The sequence below is a fragment of the Gopherus flavomarginatus genome, chromosome 23 (assembly GCF_025201925.1).
Source record: "Gopherus flavomarginatus isolate rGopFla2 chromosome 23, rGopFla2.mat.asm, whole genome shotgun sequence".
NCBI classification, from domain to species: Eukaryota; Metazoa; Chordata; order Testudines; family Testudinidae; genus Gopherus; species Gopherus flavomarginatus.
Window position 1 is genome coordinate 2,239,446 of NC_066639.1, and position 10,206 is coordinate 2,249,651.

Here is a 10,206-nt window from a genome sequence, read left to right on the forward strand (position 1 = left end):
GGGAGGAGACTCAGGTCCTTGTTGGTCTCTTTTAAGACCAAGGAAATAAGTCAGAACCAGTTCTATGTTTGATGAATTTTGCTGCTTCTCTGCATTAATTGTCTCTGAGCAGTTCATGATTCTCTCTAACATTGCAGTTCTCCTCAAATACTTGCTGAATAATTACTGTGCACTGTTGTTGGTCTGGAGCTCCTCTGAGAGCAATTTATTCCAGTCATTGAATGTCTGAAATTCAAGATCCGAAGGTAAATTTGAAAATCAGGGCTCTGGGTTCCTATTCCCAACTCTGCCTCTGACTGGTTGTGTGACCTAAGACAAGTCAATTCTCCTTTCTCAGCCTTAGCTTCTCCCTCTTTCAAGTAGGGATAATAATGATCTCCTCCTACCTAGCTCAACACACTCACCCTTCCCCAACACACACACTGTCTCTCCCCACACACAAGCAGTCTCCACACTGCAGTTGAAAAGCAGCTGGCAATCTAGTAGGAGGCCCCTGGAACAATGGGATAGAGAAACCTCCATCACTGAAAGTGCAGCCATAAAGACAGCACAAAGCAGCCTTCCCTAGCAGGGGTGTGGGGTCGAGAAGCGACATCATCCGAGCTCCCTGCATCCAGGTCACTTTCCTCAGCTGGGCTGCATAGCGGGAGGGCAGAGAGCAGCAGCTTCTGATGCTCCCCTCACAGCACAGCCCAGGTGGGGAAAGTGACCAGGACACATGGAGCACATAGTGCTGCTCCTCGCTCTCCCCAACCATCTGAGGAAGGCAAAAGTAAATCTTGTCTTCATGGGCTGCTCGCAGTGACGTCCTTTTTCTGTGCCACAGCTGAAAAAAACATCCCACACAGAAAAGCAGGAGGCCAAAAAGAAACCTAGCAGCTGCTGAAATAGTTCAGTTGGGAGCGTACTAGACTAACAGGCTCTTCTATCCCCCTTTGTGCAGGGGTGGGATGTTTTCTGAAAGTGCAGCAGTGCCTTTAACTGCCACGAGTCCCTCATTTCAGGCTATGCAGCAGGAAAAGACAGCTTGGGCTTCTGCACCGAGTTGGCCCACCTGACCTTTCATTCTTCTCTTGCTCTTTCTCAGCAAGGGGAAGAAAAAGCAGCTCTCCCTCAAGCTGGAGTCACAAGGGTGACGTAAGGATGACTTCCTGAGTGCCAGCTCAAGTCCTCTGCTCTGCCAGCTGACCCATCAAAGGGCTAGCACCACTTTCTTAGGTTTCCCCATCGGTGTGTGCCAGGCTAGTAACACTTTAGCTCTATCCCTTCACTTTTCCATTATACTAACAAACCCATCTGGCTGGGCAGAAGCAACATACAATTTCTTTGTTCACACATATTAATAAGGATGTAAGAGACACATCCTGGCTTGGCCTGCCAGTTCTTCCTTGCAAGTCTTGAGGGAAATGGGGAACATCTGTACTTTGGAATTTGCAGGTGTTGTCCTGGGCCATCAAATAGAACAGTTGCAAATACTTTCTTGAGGCAGGCACCATGGCTTAGTTGGCTAAAGCAGCTGTTTAATAAACAGGAGATCCTGGGTTCAATTCCCAGTGGTGCCTTGTTGTATGGCTTTTGTCTCCTCGCTCACATTTTCCTGTGTCTTTCTGGGAAGCAGAGACCACCTCCCTTGGCAACACAAGTAATTGCTTGCTAAAGAAAAGGCTTCTTTGGCGAGAAGCATTGGAAAGAATGAAATCACAAGCCTGGAGTTGATGAAAAGGCTGCTGTGACTGGTATTAGCATGGTGGTTGCTTTGACTGCAATTGCTGCAACATGAGATTCTGTGTCCCATGTCCTTGTGATTTGCTGGGGATGTCCACACACAGATGTCATGTCACCTTCCTTTTGATTGCCACTGATGAAAAATGGAGCAGCTGGGAGAAAAGTCCCAGTCAGCAGCACCATGGCTAAGCTGGCCAAGGCACCTGCCAGGTAAAGTGGAGGTTAGAGATGCAGCTCTCAGTAGTGCTTTGCCAAATGTGTCCGCTCTTCCCACCTTTTGGTCAATCCTTTGAGGAAACAGAGAAGACTGCCTCTGCCTTGCAATGCAAATGCTTCCAAAAGAAACCGGTTGCTTTTTCTGACAAGTGTCAGAAGGAGGCACCTAAGAAAGTCATAGTTGCTGGGATTCCCATCTGTGAACACAGGACAGATGAGAATCCTAGCATCTATCCACATGCCTCCAGCTGTGTGCCCAGGGTCAGCTATAGCTGTGACTGGCTGATGGAGGGATGTGTTGGAGCAGCTGGGCAGAGCTGTGCTTGTGCTACACAGAGAGGTGCATGTGAAACTTGGGGGCCAATTCTGCCTCATTTCCATGCTGAGTGTTGTAGGCTTTGTCAGTAAAGGTGCCCAAGGGTGTGTTCTTGTCATAGGGGTTGTCAGCACTCTGGGGGCATATGTTTGCGTGAACTCTGGGGCTTAGTGACGGGTAAGTGAAAGCAGTGACTCACAAGGAAAACTCAGGTTGAGGGCAAGGGTGTGGTAACACTGTGCAAGTCTCAGATGGTCTGTGTGCAGGAAGTTCAGTACTGGAGAGCAGCCCAGGGGGAGGAAACTTCTGTTTGCTATGATGGAGTTGAACCCGAATATTATCTTAGCAAAGAGAAGATGTTAGACATTCTGCTGTACTGCTCTGCAAATCAACGGTATTGGCCTCTGGGCGCTATCCCACAGTGCACCATTGTGACCACTCTGGACAGCAATCTGAACTCGGATGCACTGGCCAGGTAGACAGGAAAAGCCCTGCGAACTTTTGAATTTCATTTCCTGTTTGCCCAGCGTGGAGCTCTGATCAGCACAGGTAGTGATGCTGTCCCAAACCCAAAAAGAGCTCCACTATGGACCGTACGGGAGATACTGGATCTGATCACTCTATGGGGAGACAAATCTGTTCTATCACAGCTCCGTTAGAGAAGACGAAATGTCAAAGCATTTGAAAAAATCTCCAGGCTATGATACAGAGTCCACAGCACAGTGCTGCGTGACAAGCGTAACGGAAAGCCAAAGAATCAAATGGATGCTCATGGAGGGAGGGAGAGCGTACTGAGGACTCCAGCTATCCCACAATCTCCGCGGTCTCTGAAAAGCATTTGCATTCTTGGCTGAGCTCCCAGTCCCTGAAGGGTCAAAAACATTTTCCCGGGTGTTTCAGGGTATATGTCATCAATTTACACCCTTGCGCCCCCTGAAAGAAAAGGGAAAAAAAAGTTTCTCACCTTTTTTCAATGTCACTCTATGTCTACCGCATGCTGCTGGTAGACGAGGTGCTGTAGCACTGAACACCAGCATCCTCTTCCTGGTGGCAGATGGTACAATATGACTGCTATCCATTGTCACCATCAGCCTGTGAGTGCTCTTGGCTGGCCTCGGTGAGGTCGGCCAGGGCACATGGGTAAAAATGAGAATGACCCCTGGTCATTCCTGGCAGATAGTACAGAACGGCTGGTAACTGCCTCCATCATAGCAACTAGAGGCTGAGCTCCATCAGCCCCTCCCTGCCCTTTCAAGTCTAATGAAAAGATTCTCTACTGCCTGGACTATCATAGCAGCGGGAGGCGGGGCTCCTCTCCCCCCCACACTGTTTAATGTCCTGCCTGGACTATCATAGCACCTGGAGGCTTCCTCCCCCTCATTTTATCTCACTAAGAAGTCAGGTTTCTCACTCCTGCATTCTTTATTACTTCATTACACAAATGGGGGTGGGGGGGAGACAGTGCCACTGTAGCCCAGAAGGGTTGGGGGAGGAGGGAAGCAACAGGTGGGGTTGTTGCAGGGGCACCCCCTAGAATGGTATGCAGCTCATCATTTCTGCGGGATCTCTGGGGCTCTGACACGGAGCAGCTGTGCTCTCTGGTTCTCTAGTACACTTGCCTCATATTCAAGGCAGGACTGTGACTGCCCTGCTCCAAGAAATTTGTCCTGAATTGATACTCTCAGCAGTGTCCTGCCAGAGGCCAATTGTTACAGGGGTCATCTGGGATTACAGCTGGGAACTCTCTGAAGCTCAGGATGCGCTTCCTCAGCTAGGGGACGTATGTAACCCACACATCTCCAGGGTGCGGTGCTGTGTCCCAGCTAGTGGCACCACGATCACTTAGAGGGAGAGAGAAAAGGAGTCTTTTCTACAGTCTTAGCTAGCAGCCAGGTGGCTTTTAGTTCATGCTGTAGAGCTAAGCTCCTGAATTCCCATTTCGACCCCACCCACTGACAAGTCACCAATCCGGATCTGTCAGCGTAACTGAGACAGCTGCCGCCCCAAGAAGGAGAAAGCTGCCATGACACGCCCAGCTGAGAAGAGGTGCCAAGCAGTGAGCTGACACCCATCAGAGCTTCCTGTGATAAACCGCAAACTTTGGACAATAGCAGGGTGGTAGGAAGTGTTGCCCTCAGAGTGGCCTGGGTCAGAGCCCATGGGAAGCCCTGGGCTCCCCTGCCATCTGCTGCACCCTCCCGTCCCACGGGACCAAAACCCTGACCACTAGGCGACATCCCCACGAGCAAAGGCCATCACCAGGCATCTGTCTTCGAAAGTTTGCAGAGGATGTGGAGCAGAAAGGGCAGAGAGGATGAGGATGGCTCTTGGGAAGAGGGAGGGAGGGAGCCTTATGGGAATGTCTTGTTTACCTCCATCAACCCAATGATCAGATCATTGATGCCTAGAATCTTCCCTGATGTGCTGTAATTGATTGGACCTAGATTTTAAAATGGGTACCACATTTGCAGAGGGAGAAATGTCAGCGAGTTGACTGGAAGGCCATTGCAAGCTCAACTAATTATGCAACGTGGCTTATGCCTCATCTAACAAGCTCCTTAAACAACAGCTTCCAATTTTCACTTACATTGTTCTGTTAAGTGTTTTTCTCCAAAACACTTTCACTAATCATTTTGGTCACCTTTAGAAAGTTAGCCCTTTCAGTGCACCAAATATAAATATTGCTGGTGGGGACTACCCTCTATTGGTCATAAGAACAGCCACACTGGATCAGACCAATGGTTCGGCCACCCTAGAATCCTATCTTCCCACAGTGGGCAATGCCAGGTGCCCACAAGGGAATCGACAGAACAGGGAATCATCAAGCAATTCATCCCGTCACCCATTCCCAGCTTCCGGCAAACAGAGGTTAGGGACACTTCAAGAACATGGTTTTGTATCCCTGCCCATCCTGGCTCATAGCCAATGATGGACCTCTCCTCCATCAACTTATCTAGTTCTTTGGTGTTATAGTCTTGGCCCTTACAGCATCCTCTGGCAAAGTTTCCCTAGGTTGACTGTGTGTTGGGTGAAGAAATACTTTCTTTGGTTTGTTTTAAACCTGCTGTCTATTCATTTCATCGGGTGACCGTTAGTTCATGTGTTATGAGTAAATAACACTTCCTTACAGATCCAGACTAACACGGCTACCCCTCTGATACTTCCTTATTTACTTTCTCCAAACTTGTCATCATTTTATAGATCTCTATCCTCGTCCCCCCTTAGTCATCTCTTTTCCAAGCTAAAAACTCCCCTCAGTTTTATTAATCTCACCTCACAAGGAAACTGTTCAAGATTCCTAATTATTTTGGTTGCTCTTTTCCGTACCTTTCCCAATTCCGATATATCTCTTTGAGATGGGGGACCAGCTCCAATATTCAAGATGTGGGCATACCATAGATTCATAGACAGGCAATATTATATTTCTGTCTTGCTAGCCATCCCTTTCTTAATGACTTCCCAACATTTTGCTCGCTTTTTTGACTGCCAATGCACATTGAGCAGATGTTTTCAGAGAAGTATCCACAGTAACTCCAAGATCTCTTTCTTAAGTTGTAAGAGCAAAATTTAGACCCTATCAGTTTAGATGTAGAGTTGGGATCATGTTTTCCCATGTGCATTAAATTGCATTTATCCACATTGAATTTCATCTGCCTTTTTGCTGCCCAGTCACACAGTTTGGTGAGATCCCTTTGTCACACTTTGCACTCTCTTTTGGATGTAACTAACTTGAGTTGGTTTGTATCATCTGCAAATGTTTCCATCTCACTGTTTTTACCACTTTTTCCAGATCACTTAGGAGTATGTTGAAGAGTGCTGGACCCACTACAGACCCCAGGGGGACACCACTATTTACCTCTCCATTCTATAAATCAGACCCTCTCTTTCTTGCCTTTGAACCATACCTATCCCAGAGAGGACCTTCCATCTTATCCCATTTTGCTTCAGAGCCTTTGAGGAGAGACCTTGTCAAAGGTTTTCTGAAAATCTAAGTATATTACATCCACGGGATCACCTTTATCCACATGCTTGTTGACTCTCTCAAAGAATTATAGTAGATTTGTGAGGCATGATTTTCCTTTACAAAAACCATGTTCATTCTTCCCCAATGTAAGCAGGGGCAGACTCACCTGGAGGCACCTCCTGCTGATCATCTTGTGAATTAGCTCTCCAGACATCAGAGCGCCCACCGCAGGCCAGTGATCTGCCTCACTGCAGCTGGCCCCCTGTCCCTCCCAGGACCCCGGTGCCCCTTTTAACCTGGCAGTACCCCCTGGCAGTACCCCTACAGTTATGGGTATCCCCATCCCAGGGGAACCTCCACTCACTATTCCCACTTCACCTCAGTCTTAGCTACTGCCCAGTCTCCATCTAGCCCTCATTCACTGGGGCAGACTGCAGTATGAGCCACTCATCACAGGCAAAGGGGGTTTTGGCCCTCAGTTGTTTACTTTAGCGTAATGTGGCCCTTGCCACTTTACGAGTTGTGCAGGTCTGGATTAGGGCATTGCGCCACCCTGTGGGAATTTCATGTCCCTCCTCAGTTTCCCATACCGACACAATTTCCTTTGCTGTTCAACGAACAGCAAAACCTTTCTGTGTCTCTAGTTTGAGCCAGGGCATTCAATTCCACTGAAACGTTCTCTCCTGCAATGGCAATGGTCAGACAGAGGGGACGTGGCCACCTTCAGCAGCTCTGAGAATGAGATAGTTACTCTCCTCTTCTTCAAGCTGCTGTTGTTATTCCATAAAACATGTACCATGGAATAAAAAAACTGAGTTTAATCCAGACTGAGGAAAGAAAGGAGCCACCAGCTCTCCGAAATATCTCTGTGCTCCAGAGAGAACCTGCCCCTGCTATTGGAATCACTGATGTGCTTCAGCTACAATGGGGAAAGTATCTGCTCTCATTGGGGTAAAGCTCAGTGGTTGAGTGTTTGACTGAAGATCAAGGGGTCCTTGCTTCAAATCCAAGTGCCCTCTAATAAGCCTGTTATTTTTTTATTTTTATTTTTGAAAAAAGGGAAAACATTTTCATTTCCATTCTCCATTATGTTCAGGAGCTCCACTATACGGGGATGCTTGAAATGAATGTAAACACTCAACATTTCACTGTCCAAATGCATAAAAATCTAGCCAAGCTCACCATCAGCTGAAATCAGTTCCAATCCTCTAAGTGTAGAGTTTATGTTTTCATCCATTAAACAAAGGGATCATAGGAATGTACATTTGCAGATCCCTCTTCTCCAGGGCTGTGCTGTGCAGAAGAACAAGAGCCACATCCAGTTGGAGTTCAGGAGTCTGACAAGCAAAGGCAACTTGGTGCAGGATAAAGTCACCAGCACTTTGGCTCCTTCTCATTCAACCAGCAGCTGGGCCTCCAGGACAAGGCATGAGAAGATGACAGTGTCTGTGAGCAGGAAAATAGCCCCCAGGAAGCTGGCTAAAGCTGTCAAGATCCTCAGGAAAGTCACCATGCCCATGTCTAGTATGTACTGACTGCAGCAGGGACCAAAAAGGCAGAGAAAAGCCCTCAAAAGTTGTAAGCTGCCAAGCCCCAGAAGGTGATCAAAATCCTACCTAAAATCAAGACAGGATAAGGCTAATGTCATCTCCAAAGCCAGGGCTAAGAAGGTAACACTAAGAAAGAAGTGAAGAGATTTCCATTGGGATGACTCCTGCTCTTTTATGAATCACCATGGACCACTCAAAGAGATCAAAGTCCTGCAGGACAAACAGCCTCATGGACAGTATAATGAAGTGGTGGCAGCGGAGAGGTGTTTCTCTTCCAGAGGGGAAGTGCTGCGTTTTGTGTAACACCTGCCAGGTGAGTCGTGCACTGACAGGGCAGCTGCCCGTAGCTCCCACATGAGCTCATTCTCTTCGATCTGCTTCTGCCTTTATTTCAGAGCCTGTACTAGTGGGAGTGTGTCCCTAGCACTTCACCAGCTGTAGAACAGGCTCTGTCTGCATCCCAGCTCTGATTAATCCCACTTTTTAATGTATTCCTACTGCGATACTTTCCCAGTTCTCTGCCTCATTCTAACATTCCGGTCAGAGACTGACTATGGGGAGGAATGGACTAATTTGGATGACATTCAGTAAGTTGCCATAGTACGTGACTGAAAGCTCTGCTGGAGGTGGGCAAGAGTCTGTTACACACACAAAATAGCTAAGCTTTATCAAACTACCTGCTACATATTCAAACCTTCCTGTACACACACAATAGAAATTGGGGCACTGAGAAATGGCAACTTGCCTTTAACACAGATCATTGTTTTCTGTACATCCAGAGGCATTGAAATAGAAGCATATTACCTTTCAACAGCTGCTATTTCATGTTCAGCAGCAAAGCCTGTCAATTACCACCCATAGAGCTCATTGTTTCTAACTGCAGGGTTAGCCAGACCATTCAGTAACATTATCGCTCTGTTTACAAGGCCTTGGTTAGTGACAAATCATGAGACTTATCCCTTCCTGCTGTAATTCCACTGACTCAAGTGTTCTCTTTCCCCAGTTCCTGTTCCAAGAAAAAAAGAAATTAAACAACCTTCAGAACTAACATGCTGTGGGAAACTGAAATGTTGATAGCTCAACTTATTCAGTTTCTTCTGTGTCTTGTGTATGTCTATCTGCTTCGTGTGTGTGACCGGTGGGCTTTTTGTTTGCTCCAGGCAGGTTCAACCCTGTCAGATTTGTCTGTGGGGAGGGGCCAGAGAAAACAGACACCCTGGCCTTCCAGGTTGGGGTTAGGCAAAGGAATAAAACCCTGTCCCATAAAAAACAAAATATGTTACAGAAACAGTGGTAGGAACAGTGCTAGAGAAACTGGTTAATAATCACAATGCCCAGGCTTGAAGCAATCGGAAATACAGAATTCAAAAAGCAAAGCTCAGGGGAGATTTGGGGTTTATTCTCTGAGCTTAGCCACGTGGTATAGCACAGGGAGCATTTTTGGAAGTCTCCCATCCCACAACTGGGGAAAGGAAAGGATTCTTAGGTTCTAGCACGGATTGAAGGAGGACAGTGATGGGGAATAAGGGACTCCCTCTGACTTACTCTAACTATGTCTGTTGTACAGAGGAGGAAATGACTTTTTCCCTATCCCTGCCCTGTTCCTGCTCTTTGTTATAGTTCAATATATTTTAAGTGCGGAAATAATAATAAAAATATCTGCTCTCCAGCACAACCTGAAGCAACATCAGAACAACTGGGAATGAAACAATTTGTTCCCCAAGGGAGAACTCGATGACTAACAATTGCTTTGAAATGGGGGAACAGGATAACCGTGATGCTCAGGGTTAGTTTAGACTAGGAAAAGTGATGGAGTTTAGGTCAGGTCAAGGGGAAAGCTAATGCCAACCACTGCACCTGGGCTGCATCTGCACTACAACTTTTTACATTAAGATCACTAACTTGAGCAGTTAACGCCATGTACAGTCCTAGTGGATGGAAGGCACAGGTAGTTTTTGACTCAGTGTACCTTGCTGGGATCAAACCTCTCTCCCAACTTGGAGCTCATGAACATTCCTGGCTGGAGGGATACACACTCCTATGACTCAAAGGAAAGGAGTTGATAGAAAAGATCATAGGACTGACCCCAAAGAAGGCTGATCTGCAAAAGGCAGAAGACGGCAACTTATCTGGTGGAGCTGGGACACACGGTGAAGACGATGCAAAAATCACTTTGTGGGAATTAGCTAATGTGATTTTTTTAAAAAAAAAATTCATTTTTGCCAACCCTAGTCAAGGGATTTATTACAATCTCTCTTCTGTGCATTTTCTGATGTCTAATGAGCCTTGAGCACTGATTGAAGCTTTGCCCGCACTCTGAGCATGTGTAGGGCATCTCCATGGTTTGTGGATTCTACGATGTGTGTCAGGGTACAGCTCCGTTGAAGCTTTTCCCACACTCAGTGCATGTGTAGGCGTCTCTCCCGTGTGGATTC

General features: G+C 47.0%; 1 non-coding gene across 1 annotated transcript; it reads left to right on the top strand.

Moving 5' to 3' along the window:
- The first annotated feature begins 1,488 nt into the window (after positions 1-1,488).
- Positions 1,489-1,562, top strand: TRNAI-AAU (transfer RNA isoleucine (anticodon AAU)). Its single transcript has one exon. It is a non-coding gene; the product is annotated as a tRNA-Ile (tRNA).
- The last annotated feature ends 8,644 nt before the right edge of the window (positions 1,563-10,206 follow it).